Source organism: Schistocerca cancellata, chromosome 9 (assembly GCF_023864275.1).
Source record: "Schistocerca cancellata isolate TAMUIC-IGC-003103 chromosome 9, iqSchCanc2.1, whole genome shotgun sequence".
NCBI lineage: Eukaryota > Metazoa > Arthropoda > Insecta > Orthoptera > Acrididae > Schistocerca > Schistocerca cancellata.
This window is the reverse complement of record NC_064634.1, coordinates 325,669,324-325,688,067: the sequence shown is the minus strand read 5'-3', so window position 1 is coordinate 325,688,067 and position 18,744 is coordinate 325,669,324. Positions and strand designations below refer to the sequence as shown.

At 43.8% G+C, this 18,744-nt stretch overlaps 1 protein-coding gene across 2 annotated transcripts in view; it reads left to right on the top strand.

Moving 5' to 3' along the window:
* The first annotated feature begins 7,604 nt into the window (after nucleotides 1–7,604).
* The window catches only part of LOC126100179 (uncharacterized), a 278,089-nt gene continuing 266,949 nt past the window's right edge, over nucleotides 7,605–18,744 (top strand). For both annotated transcript variants that reach the window (XM_049910739.1, XM_049910738.1), the window contains exon 1: nucleotides 7,605–7,757. The gene's annotated coding sequence lies outside the window, so the exon portion shown is untranslated. The remainder of the gene's footprint in view (nucleotides 7,758–18,744) is intronic.

Genomic DNA, 18,744 nt, shown 5'->3' with positions numbered 1-18,744 from the left:
CAATCCTTAGCAGTAATGAAACCTTGCACAGTAACCATGGGGCCCATGGAATACTACGATACGGCTGCCCAAATGATCACCAAGCCTCAGCCATGTTTCACCTTTGGGAGTTAATCTCGGCCAGAAGTGGGAAACAGTGTGAAACAAGACTCATCCGACTAAATGACCTCCTTCCGTTGTTCCATAGTTCAGGCTTTACGGCTTTGGTACCACGTTTCCCGTTACAGGCAATTCCATCACTGCTGAATGGCTTTGGAATTCCAGCTCGCCCTGAAATTTCCTGCTTCTGGAGGCCTCCTCGTGTTGTTCCGATGCTGGCACAGTTCGTGAATGCGACATTCAGTTCTTTAGTGGCTTTTGCAGCTGTCGTCATTTTATCTTTCGTCAGAATCCATTTGAATAAACGTCAGTCACGACGACACTACACACACTTTTATCCGCGTTGTGACTCAGGAAATAATGTTTTTCCGCTTTCCCTGTATGCGGTATAAATCTTCGAAACGGTGCCTCTTGAGACACCAAACACTTTGGCTCCCTTGCGAGCAGCAACAATTCACCCATGTGCGAATTCACTTAGCTTTGACATAATGCACTGAAACGTCTCTGTGGAGTCGTTTCATAAGACGCTTGTCTCACTGGAGTCTGTGCATCCTATTCTGTCCACCGCCAGATTGCGGTTTACTTTATTAACTCTCCCAGAAAGACTGAGCAATCAAACTAAGGCTTATTAAATGATATGTCTGATTTTTTTTTGTGATCCATAGGAAATCATGATCTGTATTTACACTAGTGGCCATTAAAATTGCTACAACAAGAAGAAATGCAGATGATAAACGGGTATTCACTGGACAAATATATTATACTAGAACTGACATGTGATTACATTTTCAAGAAATTTGGGTGCATAGATCCTGAGAAATCAGTATCCAGAACAACCACCTCTGGCCGTAATAACAGCCTTGATACGTCTGAGCATTGTGTCAAATAGAGCTTGGATTGCGTGTACAGGTACAGCTGCCCATGCAGCTTCAACGCAATACCACAGTTCATCAAGAGTAGTGATTGGCGTATTGTGACGAGCCAGTTGCTCGGCCACCATTGACCAGACGTTTTCAGTTGGTGAGAGATCTGGAGAATGTGCTGGCCAGGACAGCAATCGAACATTTTCTGTATCCAGAAAGGCCCGTACAGGACCTGCAACAAGCGGTCGTGTATTATCCTGCTGAAATGTAGGGTTTCGCAGGGATCGAATGAAGGGTAGAGCCACGGGTCGTAACACATCTGAAATGTAACGTCCACTGTTCAAAGTGCCGTCAATGCGAACAAGAGGTCACCGAGACGTGTAACCGATGGCATCTCATACCATCACGCCGGCTGATACGCCAGTATGGCGATGACGAATAGACGCCCTCAATGTGCGTTCATCGCGATGTCGTCAAATACGGATGCGACCATCATGATGCTGTAAACAGAACCTGGACTCATCCGAAATTACGTTTTGCCATTCGTGGACCCAGGTTCGTCGTTGAATACACCTTCGCAGGCGCTCCTGTCTGTGATGCAGCGTCAAGGGTAACCGCAGCCATGGTCTCCTAGCTGATAGTCCATGCTGCTGCAAACGTCGTCGAACTGTTCGTGCAGACGGTTGTTGTCTTGCAGACGTCCGCATCTGTTGACTCCGTTACAGCCATGCGGATAAGATGCCTGTCATCTCGACTGCTAGTGATACGAGGCCGTTGGGATCCAGCACGGCGTTCCGTATTACCATCCTGAACCCATCGATTCCATATTCTGCTAACAGTCATTGGATCTCGACCAACGTGAGTAGCAATGTCGCGATACGATAAACCGCAATCGCGATAGGCTACAATCCGACATTTATCAAAGTCGGAAACGTGATGGTGCGCATTTCTCCTCCTTACACGAGGTATCACAACAACGTTTCATCAGGCAACGCCGGTCAACTGCTGTTTGTGTATGAGAAATCGGTTGGAAAATTTCCTCATGTCCGCACGTGGTAGGTGTCGCCACCGGCGCCAACCTTGTGTGAATGCTCTGAAAAGCTAATCATTTACATATCACAGCATCTTCTTCCTGTCGGTTAAATTTCCCGTCTGTAGCACGTCATCTTTGTGGTGTAGCAATTTTAATGGTCAGTAGTGTATTATGTTTTTCCCTTCGCCCTACCCTATGTGTGCGTGTATGCGACTGAGTGTTTTTCGAGTGGTTTCGGGTTCTTTTGTGAGGGACGCTGAGTTGATTGTCGTCTGCTAGGAGCAGGTGATGTTTTCTTCTCGTTTGGAGGGTAGCACAGGATGACCAACTTAGGATCCCAGTACCTGGATAGAGAGGTTTTACCCATTTTAGACTGAGGTTGGTTTGTCTGTCAGGTTGGTGGCGGAAGCCTACCCCTTTAGTAGCTTCCGTTGCACCTGTAGTTAGGCGAAGTTTGGTGGAGAAAGGACACTCTGCAGGTATCGGTTGGTGAGTACAGTTCGTAGCTCCTAGAGAAGGTTTCTGATGATAGGCAGAAGGTCGAATTAGATCTTCCCTATGTTAAACTAATGGAATATTTAAGTACTTCAGCTTAAGGGGCTCCGGAAAGGCTCAAAACCATGAAAAGTTCAATTTTTACTTTTTTGCGTTTTCTGAATCTGCAGACTATTACCTTTTAATAGATATATAATTTATTCAATTCCGAAGACTACAACTGTTTTTAAATTTTTTTTGAAATGTGTTCTACATGGGCCTGACCCACTGTGGCGCTGTTAAACTGCTGTCAAATGGTGTTATTATTAACGTCCGTATTCATCAGGTACATTTTAGTGATGTGAGATAAAGTACGTGTTGTGGCTAACCTGTGATGGTTCAATATATATCGCTGGTGTGATTGTCGATTGTTTCATGTCTATTTACTCTGTCGTTATCTCGAAAATATTCGTAATTAATTCTGTTTCTTGAGTCTCTGTTTTGTTGAAGTATAATAATGAGTAAAAGTAAAGTTATTAGAAATACGCAAAGTGTCGACGAAATGAAGAAGGCTGTTTGGGCTCTTTTTTTTCATACTTCTTCAACCGATGAAAATCCCCAACATAGCTTGTGTCCCAAAGAAGAAGACAGTTGGTGTAAATATAACAAAGGATTGCTAACTGGTGAAGTGTACACTCATAAGCATAGTCTGCCTCATGCAATAATGGAGGTGATAAAACCTATTTTCAGAGACTTAGCAGCACCTGAACTGTTGAAAAAGTGTATTCACGGAAAACTCAAAACCCCAATGAAAGTGTAAATAGTGTTATATGGTCGAGAATCCCCAAGACTGTATTTGTTGGAATAGAAACACTTCACTTTGGTGTGTATGATGCTGTTGCGACTTTCAATGATGGCAACATTGTAAGGTGCAAGGTATTTAGAAATATGGGAATGAAGATAGGTTCTAACATGGTACGAGCGATGCTTGCTTTAGACAAGGAACGCCTTCGGGCTGCAGACAGGGCTGTAAAGAGTCTAGAAATACAAGCAAGAGTAAACAGGAGGAGGAACAAGAGGAAGCTGGAGGAGGAGTTTGCAGAGGATGAAGATAATCCATCCTATGGACCTGGAATGCACTAAAAAGTTAATCCAATCTTTGTCGCTCGATTCCCAAAACTTTTATTTTCTCATACTAATTACATGTTTTCTAAGGATCTTCCAAACATATTTGTTTCAAACTTTCAGTAAATGTTACACAGTACCTTCTGCGTAATTTAACACAGCCTTTTTCCAAAAAACTGTATATTTTTGAATACATAAATAAAAAATTGCAAAAAAATGTTGTGAATTTTCATTACAATTGAAAAAAATCATCTTTAATAACTGAACTAAAATTTTGTAAAATCCCTGTGTTAAGTTGTAGCCCATATTCCAATAAATAATCTGTAAAAAGTTCTACTTCCTACCTCAAATACTTTGTGAGGAAAGATGTAATTTATAAGCGTTATTTTAACATTGCAAGTATAGGGCGTTCCGGAGCCCCTTAACTGAACCGTGCGTAATTATGTATTTTCGGAATGTGGCATAATTATTCTGTTAAAAAATTCGGCGATGATGGTGGCTGAAATTAAAAGTGCGGAAGTCGCTTTGTTCCTTTCGGACATCGTGGAGTGGAATTTCTAGCCGTGAATATATTTAGGAAAAGCTAGTCAGTATAACTTCGGGTGAACGTGAGAATAATAGTAGTGTTTTCGAGCGAGTGTGATTTTTATTGTTCTTATTTTCTATGTTTTTGTGGAAGATGCTATTATCTCTTGCGTTCGTCTTTTACCTCGTGTTTGGTAACCGACAATCCATTTGGTCTACTACTGCACTGCAATAGGTTTTCATATAGCAGTTTAATTGTTTCGTGTGTTATTATTTCAGAAAAATACCAGTTTTTCGTGCCCATAAAGGAAATGTTTGTAACGGTTTGTTCCTGTATGGACCAAGTGTAAGTTGAAACGGTTGGAGGGGTTTCTTCCTTGCCGAGTTAATTTTATTTAGTAGTGGCAAAATCATTCTGGTATTGCACCATTAAAATTTCTTACATTTGTGCTTGGTTTAATGTCTAATTTCTGAACAGTTAACTCGTAATCAAGTTTACAGGTGGTGAAGTTCGGCCGTTCGTAAGCGGCAGGCGCGGTTTCCATGTCGTATGTCTACTCTACAAAACCTTGCGAATCGGATAAACTTCTTTCCAAGCTAGTGCGCGAGCATAATAGTGATAGGTATCTCTCTGAGCTATTTATGTCGTGGGTATGTAGATGGAATGATTGAATTATTGTGTTCCGCTTCCCTCTTGTGTGTTTTTCCTTTTTCATTGTGCTATTCTACTATTTTTGCGAATTATTTAGTTAATTTTTTTTATCGAGGCACCAGTCATGCAGTCATAGGATGTGCATCAAATTCAGTCATGAAATAAATATGCTACGTAAAAGATAAATTCTGCGTCCTACATCTTTCTCATTGATGCCACTTTTCAAATTAATTTTCTATTCCCTGACTTTTTTTAAAGTTAATCTGCTTGCTTGTGATGAACAAAAATGGGAGGAAAAGTCAAAATGAACGGTGTACTGTCTCAAAATTAAGGAATTCACATTTAATTAAACAAGCTCATTAATGTACGACATACGATGCTGTTCATCTTGTTAGTTTCTTTGAGAAATTTGCATTCTTATAATTAAACTCTTAATTCAATTAAACTGATAATTTCCAGTTAGGTCTTTTCTTAGTTATTAGGAAGGGCTTGGGCTGGTGGCGACCCTGTAATTTTTAAATTTATAATTGTCCTTGTGAGATGGCCTAACCAGAAATTGCGCACAAGGGTTAAATCTCCATTATTCTTGGTACGTAACGTATGTCGAGCCTTGGCTAGGATCCGTTTACAGCACTCACAGCCACAGATAACCTGGTTTTGACCACGACTGAGAGTTGCAACGTATTGAGGACGTTGAACAGGTGCAGTTCATCGTCAAATACAACACAGCAACTTGCAGGTTTGGCTAGCATCTGCATTTATGTTGTAGCATGTATTTCTCGCGTTGTTCCCGTATTTTTGTCCACCTCTTGTACTTTCAGCAGCGGACATTTTTTTTCCTTTATTGCCATGGGGGCAAAAGTGGGATGGCAGCGGCACAATTTGCCGCTCTTCAGCCAAGAGATTACATAAAATACCACAGGAGTGCATTACATATGTAAAAGATGGTGATAAAACATGAAATGTGCAAATGAGCAGGGGCAAGCAATTGGAGTTAAAATATACAAAAAAGGGATAGTTTGATGAAGGACGTTTACATAAAATCCACATTCGGTTAAAATAGCACTCGATAAAGACGTAGCACATAAACACTGGCGGCACGAAGAGCACTATTAAAAACGGCTTTCATAATATGGGGCGACGCACTGAACATACACCGAACTTATGTTCATATACGGCGAGCTCGAAAGCACGACAAAGTAACTGCATTAGAAGTTGAATGGCCTCGCAATGGATGGAGGTCGGAGAGGAGGGAGAGAGGAAAGAGAAACGGGAGGTTGACGGGGGCAGGAATGGGGGAGGGATGGAGTCAGTAGCACACCAAGAGGCAGGAGATGGAGTGCAAGGGCAGGGAAAGGAGAAGTGAGAAGGACAGGGAGGAGGAGGGAGGAAACAGCAGAGGAGGGAAGGGAAAGGAGAGGGATCCCGAGGGAGGAGGGGAAGGGAAGAGGATCGTCAATGTTGGAAGGGAGGATAAATATTGAGATGAAGTACATCATCCAGGATGGGCAGACAGAAGTTCCTTTGTGAGAGGAGATGGAAGGTGTGCAGAGAGTGGATGACATGTCAGTAAAGCAGCAGCAGGCAGGGAGAGGAGAGGAATGGAAACACCAGAAGGTGAGGAGGAGTGAGGCAGTGGTAAGTGTACAGGATACAGATGTGTTCAAGGAGAAGGAGGAGATGTGGGAGAGGAATGAGGTCATAGTAGCTCTTCTTGGGGGATAGGAGATGTATATGGAAAGTGAGGCAGAGTGCATTGTATTCAAGGATTTGGAAGGCTTTATGGAATTTAGGAGGGGAGGAAATCTGTGCAACACTGGCATAACAAGGATTTGTAGGTCTGGAGGAAGGGTGCAATCCTCATGTCCAGCCGGACTGGAGTTTCGGGATGCGGAGTCTACTATGGGCTTTGTGTTGGATGGTAAGGAGATGGGGAGTCCAGGTGACAATCGAGGGTGAGCCCTCGGTATTTCAGAGTGGGGGTAAGTTGGATAGGGCAGTCATAGATGGTGAGGCAGAAATAATTGAGCCGGAAGGAGCAGGCGGTATGTCTTATAATGATTCCCTGGGTTTTGGAAGGATTGATATGAAGGAGCCACCGGTTGCTCCAAGAGGTTTAGGTGGGTTTGGAGGGAGCATTGGGGTAGGATAGGGGGCAAGGAAGACGGTATCATCAGCATATTGAAGGAGATAGACAGGTGGGGGTGGTTTGGGCTTATCAGTGGTGCACAGGAGATATAGGAGAGAAGAAAGGACGAAGCCCTGGGGCACACCTGCAATAGGGGAGGAGGTACAGGAATTGGTATTATGAATGGTGACACAGAAAGGACGGCAGAAAATGAAGGAGACGAATGAAGTTGATAGGAAGGGCTTAGGTCTGGAGCTTGAAAAGGAGCATGGAATGCCATACAAAGTCATAGGCGTTCTGGAGGTTAAGGGGAACGAAAATAGTGGAGCAACAGGATGTAAGTTGGAGGGAGAGGAGATGGGTGAGATTAAGAAGCTGGTCGTCGGAGAGAAGGAGGCCCGAAACCACACTGGGTAAGAAGAAGGTAGTAGTGTTAAGTGGTGGTGGATGCGGCGGGAGAGATTGGACACGTAGACTTGTACTGGACAATGGAACAATGACTCATCCTGTTTTTAAGGCTTGAAGAGACAGCTGTGCGACGAGTACCCAGTTTTGCCTTCCGCTTAGAGATTCACGATCCTGTCACTGTTCGCCATTAACGTTCAGGTGGCAGTGACGATGACAATGTACAGGAAGCCGGCGGTCCCTGCAGCCGCGCCGCTGGCTGGCCAGGGGGCGCCACCGCCGCGCGCGCCGGAGAAGCCAGCCGACCGGCGAGCCGAGTCCAGTCCGCGCGCCGCCGTCAAAGCGCGCAGTCACACCGCGCTCCAACGGCCAGTCGCGGGTTAACAGCTAGTGGGCAGCCGGCTGCAGGAGCGTACAGTACAGCAGCGTCTTCTCCAGTCGCCGGGCACCCAGGTGAGTCACTGCCGCTGCTGCGATATGACACAGCCCCGGTTAAACACGCGTCACCAGTGGCCCAAAATTATTTCTTGCACCACTCTTGTATCCTTTAACATCTACAACCGCACGCTGCAAACCACGGTCGAATGCACGGCAGTGGGTACTTACCAACGTATCACATCTTAGCGTCTCTCCCATTCCAGTTGCAAATGGCGTGGGAGAAGAACGATAGCTTCAATGTGTGCGTGCACTCTACAATTATTTTTCTATATAAATGATATAAAATCATCGTACGAGCCCGCGATCATTACCACTAGTCAATATACATGAGAGGTACCATACTGGGCGTCTAAGGTGGATCAGCAATTAATGGAACATGTCAAGCCAACGCAAACAGTTCTGCTTCTGAACATTTTACTGTACGTTGTGATTTTTGTGACCTAACAATCATCTGTGAGCGCTACATAAACGGACATGGCCAAGTACACAAGGCGCTTTCTGATTGTAAATGTTGTATTACTGACAAACCTTTGTATAACTTCCTACGCTTTATCCACTAAGATGACAACTAGGCGTGAGGTTCCAACTCAAAGCCGGCCAGTGTGGCCGAGCGGTTCTAGGCGCTACAGGCTGGAACCGCGCGACCGCTACGGTCGCAGGTTCGAATCCTGCCTCGGGCATGGATGTGTGTGATGTCCTTAGGTTAGTTAGGTTTAAGTAGTTCTAAGTTCTAGGGGACTGATGACCTCAGAAGTTAAGGCCCATAGTGCTCAGAGCCATTTGAACCATTTCCAACTCAAAATTTTAAAGGCCTGAAGATGACAGGAAAGGCTTTCGAAACCGGTCGTTGAAAATAAAGAAATATTCATGCAGACTTGGCTTTAGAAAGTATTGTTTGCCAAGTAAAACAGATCGCCCCTTCTCATTGCTCAAAGTGAGAAAATTCATCTAGTCAATATAATTGTCTTTTAACCACTACAATTAACGCGTTTCGGCCACAGCCATAATCAGAATCTGTTAGATATACAGAGCAAATGAGAAGTCATATTTGTACAACAATCATAATAACATATCGTATAGAAACAAAAGGTAGACTTACTATACCATATTTAAAAAAAATGGATACACGGTATCTCGTCAGTTCACATACACACATGTACCATAACTAGTTCTGTTCAGTTAGGCAGCCTACTTCAAATAACAATATGTGGCCGTTAAGTGATATTAACTGCAATCAGATTTGTCAGTTTTAAATTCCAATTGACGTCTACAAATTAAGCACACAGTCATTTCGTGAAAAATTTGTATCTATATACAAAACGCTTGTGTGTGTACGTACCGACAGAGTTTTTTCTATTACCACCTACTGCCACCCATTCGTGGCTGTGGTAGTAGACAGCATGCTGTTAGTAACGGAGTTTGGTCACGGTGCGTGGCAATGGGTGAGTGTGGCGAGCAAAAACTCGCGAAATATGAAGAGATAAATACTCTTAGGTAAAGCTAAATAATATGTGACTTACGAACTTTATCATACAAGTGAAAATGTTTTTACTATATAACTGCATTCATAATATCCTGTATGAGATATACGCATGTATGGATCTCATATATAGAATCGTATTCATGCCTTCTTCCATTCTATTTATTCTGACCCGGGCAACTCAGGGTTTCTCATCAAGTTATCTACAATAAAAATGAACAAGACTTGTCACGTAAAAAGTTCAAATTAACGTCACATATTAACTAGGTGGTCCACGTGTCCACTGCAGTGGACAGCTGTTAATGTCACTTCTTGGTCATTTTCAGTCAGTCCTGAGTCTGCAAAAGCACGCAGGGCACAGCACCAGTGGGTGGTGTTAACTGGAGTGCAGTGCGTGCATTTGCAGCCTCAGGACTGACTGAAAACGCCTCAGAAGCTACCATTAACATGTGACCATGGGCACCACAGGGTTGAGAATACAGCCATTTCATAAACAGTAATCTGTGAAAACTAAAATGGACAACTGTGCTGATAAACCTTTTTAAGATATGGTTATAACGTTTATGGAAATTATTTTGGGTTTCAACGACACAGTTTCAAATCCATTTTTACATAGATTAATTGTGTAATATGATTGTATGGTTAATTTGTAGATCTTAATTGGTACTTAACCTTGACAATTCCTATTGTATTTAACCCACCTAATGGCGACATACTGTTACTTAAGGTAGGCTGCTCCGCTGAACGGCATGGCATTAAGTGTACATTTGAAATGACGAAATACAGTGTATCGAGTTCATTAAGTGTGGTATGTCTTCTTATTGTCTGCCGGTCGTTGTGGCCGAGCGGCTCTAGGCGCTTCAGTCCGGGGCCGCGCTGCTGCTACGGTCGCAGGTTCGAATCCTGCCTCGGGCATGGATGTGTGTCATGTCCTTAGGTTAGTAAGGTTTAAGTAGTTCTAAGGGACTGATGACCACAGATGTTCAGTCCCATAGTGCTTAGAGCCATTTGAACCATTTCTTATTGTCTCGCGGTCGCTACGGGAGCGATACTTAGACTGATCGCACTTTTCGAGTGTCCTGTCATGAATCGAAGACTGTCACGTGCTTTGATCTACGACTCCCTCACACATTATTACAGCCAGGTATTTGCGTGAGCTGACTAATGATTTTGAGTCACTGATATTTCTGCGTTTTGTGACGCCGTATCAAAGTGTTCATTATTCCCTTTTTCCCAAAACATGCATTTGTGTTTTTACAAAACATACCATTTACCTGTACGTGTGATTTCTGATATGGCTGTCTGCCTCAGAGGCTTCAAGCGCAAGGGGTTATAATTTTCTCAGAATCCTTTACCTTAAAAAGAAAGAAAAACAGAAAATTTTTGAATCTCTTCCACGTCTGTCTTCCGGTCGACTTGATAAGTAGCGTAGTCGCTGACCCAGTTGTCTGGAATGAATTGCACTTGAGTCTGGTATGTGTTTCCTTAACAGACGCACCGCACTCTTACAGAATTTTATTGAAAAGAAATGTATGTTTTCCATTCGTGTTCCCTGATTAAAATTTCATATCTATTCGTAGGAGCGCTATCACCGAGAGGTAAGGAGCAGTGCTAAGACATAGGGTCGGATTTGGAAGAGCGGCGGTTTGAATCTCCGACTGACCATTCACATACTGTATAGATTTTCCGCGGTTGCTCTGACTCGCATAAGACAGATACACCGATTGTTCTTTTGAAAAATACACGGCCGATTTCTTTCCCTCTATTCTTCCATAAACCGAGATAGCGCTCCATCCACGACAACTTTGTTAGGCGTCGACAAGACGTTCGACCTTCATCAGCTGTCCTTTCTGTTTTACCAAAAGAGTGTTTTTATTTTTACAAAACAGATGTATTTCCTGTATGTATGACGCGAATGTGGTCTTTTCCCGGATGCACACTTTTGTGCCAGTTTGTCATCTGCTATCAAAACGCCTCCACCAACCACGCCAGACAGCCAAGCAAACTACCAAATGCGTAGTCAAGTCTAATGTCCCGTTAAAATAATTTGTGGAAATGACAGTTCCCATACCTATATGTACTGGCTAGCAACGTAACCTACATTTCACAGCATCATACAAGTGAAGTAGCTCTGGCAGTGGCGTCAGAATACGGAAACATAGCTGGGGATGAGTACAATAAAAAATTGTTTTGATCCCAATGGTGCTCACTCACCTGTAAAGCAAACTCGTACACAAGTAGTGAGTTCCAAAGCACCGCAAGACGACTATTTTTGAACCACGGGCTCGCAATTAAGTGCGAGATTGCAGTTCCAAAAGATCAGATTCAACAGCCTTGTTAATCGTATGAACTTTTCTTTCAATTAATGTGGCTTCTGCCTCTGGTCTCGGCCTGTTTACGGCAAAAACTTAAATCGTGTCGTCGTTCTGACTCCACTACTGTTTAGGTGCACTGGTTATCATGTTGGCAGAGGAAAAACGCATACGGCCTCCAGTAGAACCATACGTAGTGCAAAGTGTACCGCTCAAAGCAACTATCGGGTTGACGGCAGGTGTACTCATGTTCTTGGAAACTCGCTTCGTCTACTGAAAAGCCTAGTATTCCTAAGGCCTTCCTCACACGGGACGGGGCAGCTGAGGCTGAAGTGGACGTGGACGCAGACGGGACATCCGACCTCACGAGAGACAGCGCCCTCGGCACACGGGACGAGTTGGTCAACGAGATTGTATCCACAAATTTTTTTCTTTTATACACACGTCAATAAAAGTTTTGCATGACCCCAGTTCCCAGGACTCCAGAAGATAGACGTTGACTGTGGATATTGTATCACACACACAGTCCCTTTGACTGTTCAGAGATGTCACTAAACCCACCCAAAGACGTAAACAACCATACATGAGCAGCGCCTAATAGACGAAGGGGGTCCGACAACCGATCAGTTCCAATCATTCCACCAGGGAGGAGTTACACGGCTCGTGTCGTCTGTAGTTCAACCATGCCTAGACGGTCAATACCGCGGTTCGATAGCGTCCGTATTGTTATTTTGTGCCAGGATGGGCACTCAACAAGGGAAGTGTCCAGGCACCTCAGTGAAACAAAGCGATGTTGTTCGGACATGGAGAAGATACAGAGAGACAGGAACTGTCGATGACATGCCTCGTTCAGGCCGCCAAAGGGCTACTACTGCAGTGGATTATGGCTGGGAGGAACCCTGACAGCAATGCCACCATGTTGAATAATGCTTTTCGTACAGCCACAGGATATGTTACGACTCAAACTGTGCGCAGTATGCTGCATGAAGCGCAAATTCACTTCTGTCGTCCATGGGGAGGTCCATCTTTGCAACCACGACACCATGCATTGTAGTACAGATGGGCCCAACAACATGCTGAATGGACCACTCAAGATTGGCATCACGTTCTCTTCACCGATCAGCGTCGCATAAGCCTTCAACCAACCAATCGCGTTTGGAGGCATCCCGGTCAAGCTGAACTCCTTATACACACTGTCCAGCGAGTGCAGCAAGGTGGAGGTTCCCTGGGTTTGGGGGTGGCATTATGTAGGGCCGACGTGCGCCTTTGGTGGTCGTGGAAGGCGCCGTAACGGTTGTACGATACGTGAATGCCATCCTCCGATCGATAGTGCAACCATATCGGCAGCATATTGGCGAGGCATTCGTCTTCATGGACGACAATTTGCGCCCCCATCGTGCACATCTTGTGAATGGCTTCCTTCAGGATAACGACATCGCTCGACTAGACTGGCCAGCATGTTCTCCAGACATGAACCCAATCGAACATGCTTGGGATAGAATGAAATTTTCACTCTACAGCGGAATGTGCGCTGATAGCGCACACTCCGCTGTAGAATGAAAATTTCATTCTTGAAACATCCCCCAGGTTGTGTCTAAGCCATGTCTCCGCAATATCCTTTCTTCCAGGAGTGCTAGTTCTGCAAGGTTCGCAGGAAAGCTTCTGTTTGGAAGGAAGGAGACGAGGTACTGGCGGAATTAAAGCTGTGAGGACGGGGCGTGAGCCTTGCTTGGGTAGCTCAGTCGGTAGAGGACTTGCCCGCGAAAGGCAAAGGTCCCGAGTTCGAGTCTCGGTCCGGCACACAGTTTTAATCTGCCAGGAAGTTTCATGCTTGGGATAGATTGAAAAGGGCTGTTTATGGACGGCGTGACCCACCAACCACTCTGAGGGACCTACGCCGAATAGCCGTTGAGGAGTGGGACAAACTGGACCAGTAGTTCCTTGATGGACTTGTGGTTAGTATGTCACGACGAATACAGGCATGCATTAATGCAAGAGGACGTGCTACTGTGTATTAGAAGTACCGGTGTGTACAGTAATCTGGAACACCAGCTCTGAAAGTCTCACTGTATAGTGGTACAAAATTCAATGTGTGGTTTTCATCAGCAATAAAAAGGATGGAAATGATGTTTATGTTGATCTCTATTCCAATTTTCTGTACAGGTTCCGGAACTCTCGGAACCAAGGTGATGCAAAACTTTTTTTGATGTATGCATTTAATATGCAAATTTTACCAGAAGGATACGCTTTTACGTCGTAGCATTGAAACATTATACTTTCGTAGCAGACATGTTATAACACTAAAAACATCAGCTACAGGAAGTCATTATCTACCGATGTGTGGTTTGCTGTCATTTTACTGTAACACATCGTAATTAAAACGGCGCGTTTTCGAGAGATCCTCAATTTGCTGATGCCATGAAGCAGCTTAAATTCATATCACGTATTCTGTGAGAAAGAAAATCCACCAAATACTGTATTTAGAGGCATACAATACAGCGGCTCCTATGTTCTGTTTGTAACGCAAAATGATGTATCTTACTGGTCACGTTCCTCTTCACGAGACAAGAATGTGCCACGCCAGGTTCCTTATTTCAAGCTCCACAGTGTAGTGGAACGTGGAATTCCTCGCTGTGACGTCACCAGACTCTCGTCCAAGTGCGTTTTCACATCCCGTGAGAGGACGGCTTAAGGATTAAGCTCTCCACCACCGCAAGGTTGGTTTGAACCTTAGACCATAGATACATATAGACCGCGCACTGCCCCGTCTTTGCCGTGTTCTGTGTCAAACCAACAACTAGCCCATGTGTCGGCTGGAATAATGCCGAGTTTCTGGTACAAAGCATTATCCGAGTGGGAGGTGTCAGTGCTAATTTGCCTCATTTATAGCTAAAAGCAAGCATTGGTTTTAACAGATGAGCGATGTGTTCTCTCTGTGGCGTATCTATGTACCTTTCTCCAACAGGAAGTCCTTGTTTTGAACTGTCTTTCGTTCCGTCGATTGGGGTTAACATTTTTCGTCTTCGTATTCCACGGTTCTAACATGGGCGCGTATGACGTTAGTTGTTTTTGCGCCTTAAAACAAAACAAAACAAAGCTCATGTTGAGAAACAGCAGAACACCTTGAACAACTGGAGATGACCTATCGTATTCACAAGAAAGGCGTGTTCTGCAGAAACGATTAGCATCTGAAGCTTGTCGGCCCGCGAGTTCAAGCCAAACATCGGTATCACGCCGCGACATCGCCTACCAGTAAAATGTGCCTGCGGCTCTCGTTGTCGCTATAAAACGAAATTAAAAGATCGGTGTGACTTGAGCAGAGTTGCAAGACGCCTCGCAGACGTATATCCGAACCCTGTCGTCAAATCAGTGAGTTTGAAAGAGGCCGCATTATTGGCACGAGGGAATGTGATGCACCCATTCAGGAAATGATTCTCGCGTGGCACGAAGTGTTTGGGCAGTGCAAAGGGTGTGTGCAAATGGTTAACTGAAGGCCAAGAACGTAGAACACGACGAGATGGGTCAGGTTACCCCATGCAGACACCTCATCCAAATGGCACTGCACGATCATCGGCTCTGCCGCAGCAGTGGAACAGTGTAACACATAGTACACCATCAGGGATGGCAGTCCGTCACCGTTTATTATGGCATGGCTTACGTGCGCGTTGTCCACTTCTCTGGCTACCTTTGACGAATGTGCAGAAACATGCTAGACGGCAATGGTTCAAAAATGGTTCAAATGGCTCTGAGCACTATGGGAACATCTGTGGTCATCAGTCCCCTAGAACTTAGAACTACTTAAACCTAACTAACCTAAGTACATCACACACATCCATGCCCGAGGTAGGATTCGAACCTGCGACCGTAGCGGTCACGCGGTTCCAGACTGAAGCGCCTAGAACCGCTCAGCCACACCGGCCGGCGTACGGCAATGGTATATGGAACGATATCACTGGGGATAGAAATGCAAACGGTTGCGTTTTTGGACGAATGCAGATTCTGTTTGTTTGAAAATGATGGCCGCATGCTGGTTCGCCGCAGACGGGGCGAGCGGCATCATAATGACTGCATTCAGACAAAACATGCAGGGTCAACTCAAGGCCTTATGGTGTAGGGAGCTATTGGATACCACCACAAATCGCAGTTGGTGCGTGCCCAGGGCACTGTGGACAGTGTGACCTAAGGGAATGACATCCTGCGACCCGTAGCTACACTCCAGAAGCCATTTTTCAGCAAGACAATGCACGATCACATGTTGCTGCACGAACAGGTGCTTTTCTTGTGTCACAGGATGCCAGCCTTTTGCCCTGGTCCGCCAGATCACCAGACATGTCGCCAGTCGAAAATGTGTGGGATATGGTGAAACGACCGGCGTAGCACTGTGAACCAATGCCAGCTATCACAGATGAGCTTTGGAACCAGACGAATGTAATTTGTGTGGTTTTTTCTCGCATGGAACAAGTTATCAGGGCCCATGGCGGACCCATGGCTGAACCGAGGTAACTGAAATGCTAATTATATCTGTAGAGCATACTAACGTGCATGTCCCGTGAATATGAATGTCCTATCTCTAGTCGTTCTAAGTGTTCTGATTTTTCTGAACATGAGTGTATTATACGTATAGTACTACAATCAACGTAAGTTTTGCGATATTTCGAATATTAATGCGTTTTAGTGTTCAGCTAGGTGAGGGTGGGAAAAAGATAATAATAAAAAAAGAAAGTTTGAAACGCTGTATTTATAGTTCTTCCTTTAATCGATTGAAACTTGTGCGTAACAATTTTCTTTACAATCACATAGCCAAAAGACAAATAAACTGCACCCGACACTTTATTTTCCCATGAAGATATCTTGCTTGCGTATTTCTCTGAATCTGTCGTTTCGTCATTCTATCGTTAGGTACTAAATGCGGAGGAAACTCAAAAGTTGACGGCACTGCGTTTGGCTTCAGTTCCTTTCCGATACCATACGCCTTAGTTTCAAAACATTCAGAGAAAAAAGTGTTGGCTGTTTAGTTTTGTGTGGTCGTTTGCCGTAAATTTCATCCTTTCCAAAGCAAGCATTCAAACATTCCTTCCCACTCCATCAGTGGGAAAATTGTTATCATTATTACGTAAAGGTTTATTTATTTATTCGTATGGCTAGGGCCCCCCGTCGGGCAGACCGTTCACCGGGTGCCGGTCTTTCAATCTGACGCCACTTCGGCGACCTGCAGTTGATGAGGATGATTGGGCGATGATGAAGACAGCACAACACCCAGTCCCTGGGTGGAGACAATTCCCCGACCCAGCCGGGAATCGAACCCGGGCCCAGACGATTGACAATCCGTCACGCTGACCACTCAACTATTGGGGGCAGACATAACGTAAAGGTAACTTGAAATGATCGCATGATGAACAGAAGAAAAAGAAATACCTTGCAATTAATATTTCATAAATTTCCGCACGCCTTTTACAAAATAAATATATAATGCTCCTTATAATTATATTTGTAATATTTATACATAATCAGAATACCATCCATATCTCCTCCTTAATTATATCACTCCTTAGCTTCAAATTATAGTTGATAGACTTGATCTCGAATAAGAGTCTGTTCGAAAGACTTTTAAAACAAATTTACTTAGTGGTCAAAACATTTCTTCCTTTCACGTATTTTTCGGTGCAGCAAAATGCTGCACCAGGGTTCACCATTGTAATCCAAAAACATTTTTGAAAATACTACAACAAAGAAAAATCAACGCTCACATCATAAGAGGACTGAAGTGGAATCCACGACTCACGTGACTGAGATGTTGGTTATAATATAATGACGTCAAGCTTGGTGTACACTGAGTTGAAGAAAGTCATGGATACGTCCTAATACTGTGTCAGACCTCCTTCTGCCCGGCGCAGTGCAGCAAGCCGACGTGGCATCGACTCAACAAGTCGTTGGAAGGCACCTACAGAAGTACTGAGCCTTGCTGCCTCATGTTTTTTAACCTATAAAGTGCTTTTCTAAATCAACAATTTTTATCATTAACTAAAGATGGGAAAAAAACCTACACTGCCCTTGGTCTGCGACTGTGAAAAGACGTCTGTTCTCTTCACCAACACCAGCCATATAAATAAACAAATCTCCACCTGAAGATGAAGGTGTGAACCGTCGAAACACATACTGGGAAAATAAACAAGTGACTGACGCAGAAACTGATTTATTTGAGAGTCTTTAACATTCAGTTCACGACGAGGTAATGTGAGACGGATCGCAAGCTCTGACTGGACAAGGATATGGTAGGAAAATCATGTCGTTTGCAAAGAAGCCGTCCCGGCATTTGCTTGAAATTACGAAAAACCTAAATCTGCTTAATCTGTTACCTCACCACCGATAGACATGCTGAACAAAACCAGCCTTCAGCATAAATGAACGAAGAGGTCCAGGAAATATCGGAAAGAAATTCCTATCCATGCTTCTTTATCTGTTCCTTGATTTTCCTTAATCAGTGCACGTGACCATCGAGATACTTTATCCTAAACAATTAAATCTCCATTCGCTACTTGTTACAAACAACATATGAGTACTATACTGATTCTTGCTATTAGCTCTAATACATGTCCTAACTCCTAACGTCTTTTTCTGCGACATATTCCAGTAGTTAAGGTTTGCTTTCACATAAATGCGAACAATCAATTGAATGTGAAAACTAAGAATGGAAAAATCACTACTTAATTTCGTTCCTCACAATCCATGTTTTAGGAAAGCCTATAACTGTGTCATTAATGATTTAAATAAAGAAAAACTGCACCAGTTACTTATTTTTTTAAGCTTAGCACAACACGTTTCGAGAATTTCTTCTCATTTTCAAGCGCGTTTGTTTACATGCATATTTTTGGTGATGTTTGCAAGTGTGATTTCCGTCTCTTTTGCACTGTAGATATCTTTCTGAGATGATATTGCAATCGGAAAATCGGACAAAATTGCTCTTGGAGTGTTTTTATATGTTAGTGTTAGAAATGGATTTTTGTTTGTCTACTTACAAGTATTGTGCTTCCTGTGCAATGGATGACGTGCAATACCTGTAAGTAGACAAATAAAAATACCATTTCTAACACTAGCATATAAAAACACTCCAAGATTAATTTCGTCCGGTTTTCCGACTGCAATATAACCTCAGAAAGACATCAACAGTGCAAAAGTGGCAGAAAATCACACATGCAAAATCACCAGAAAT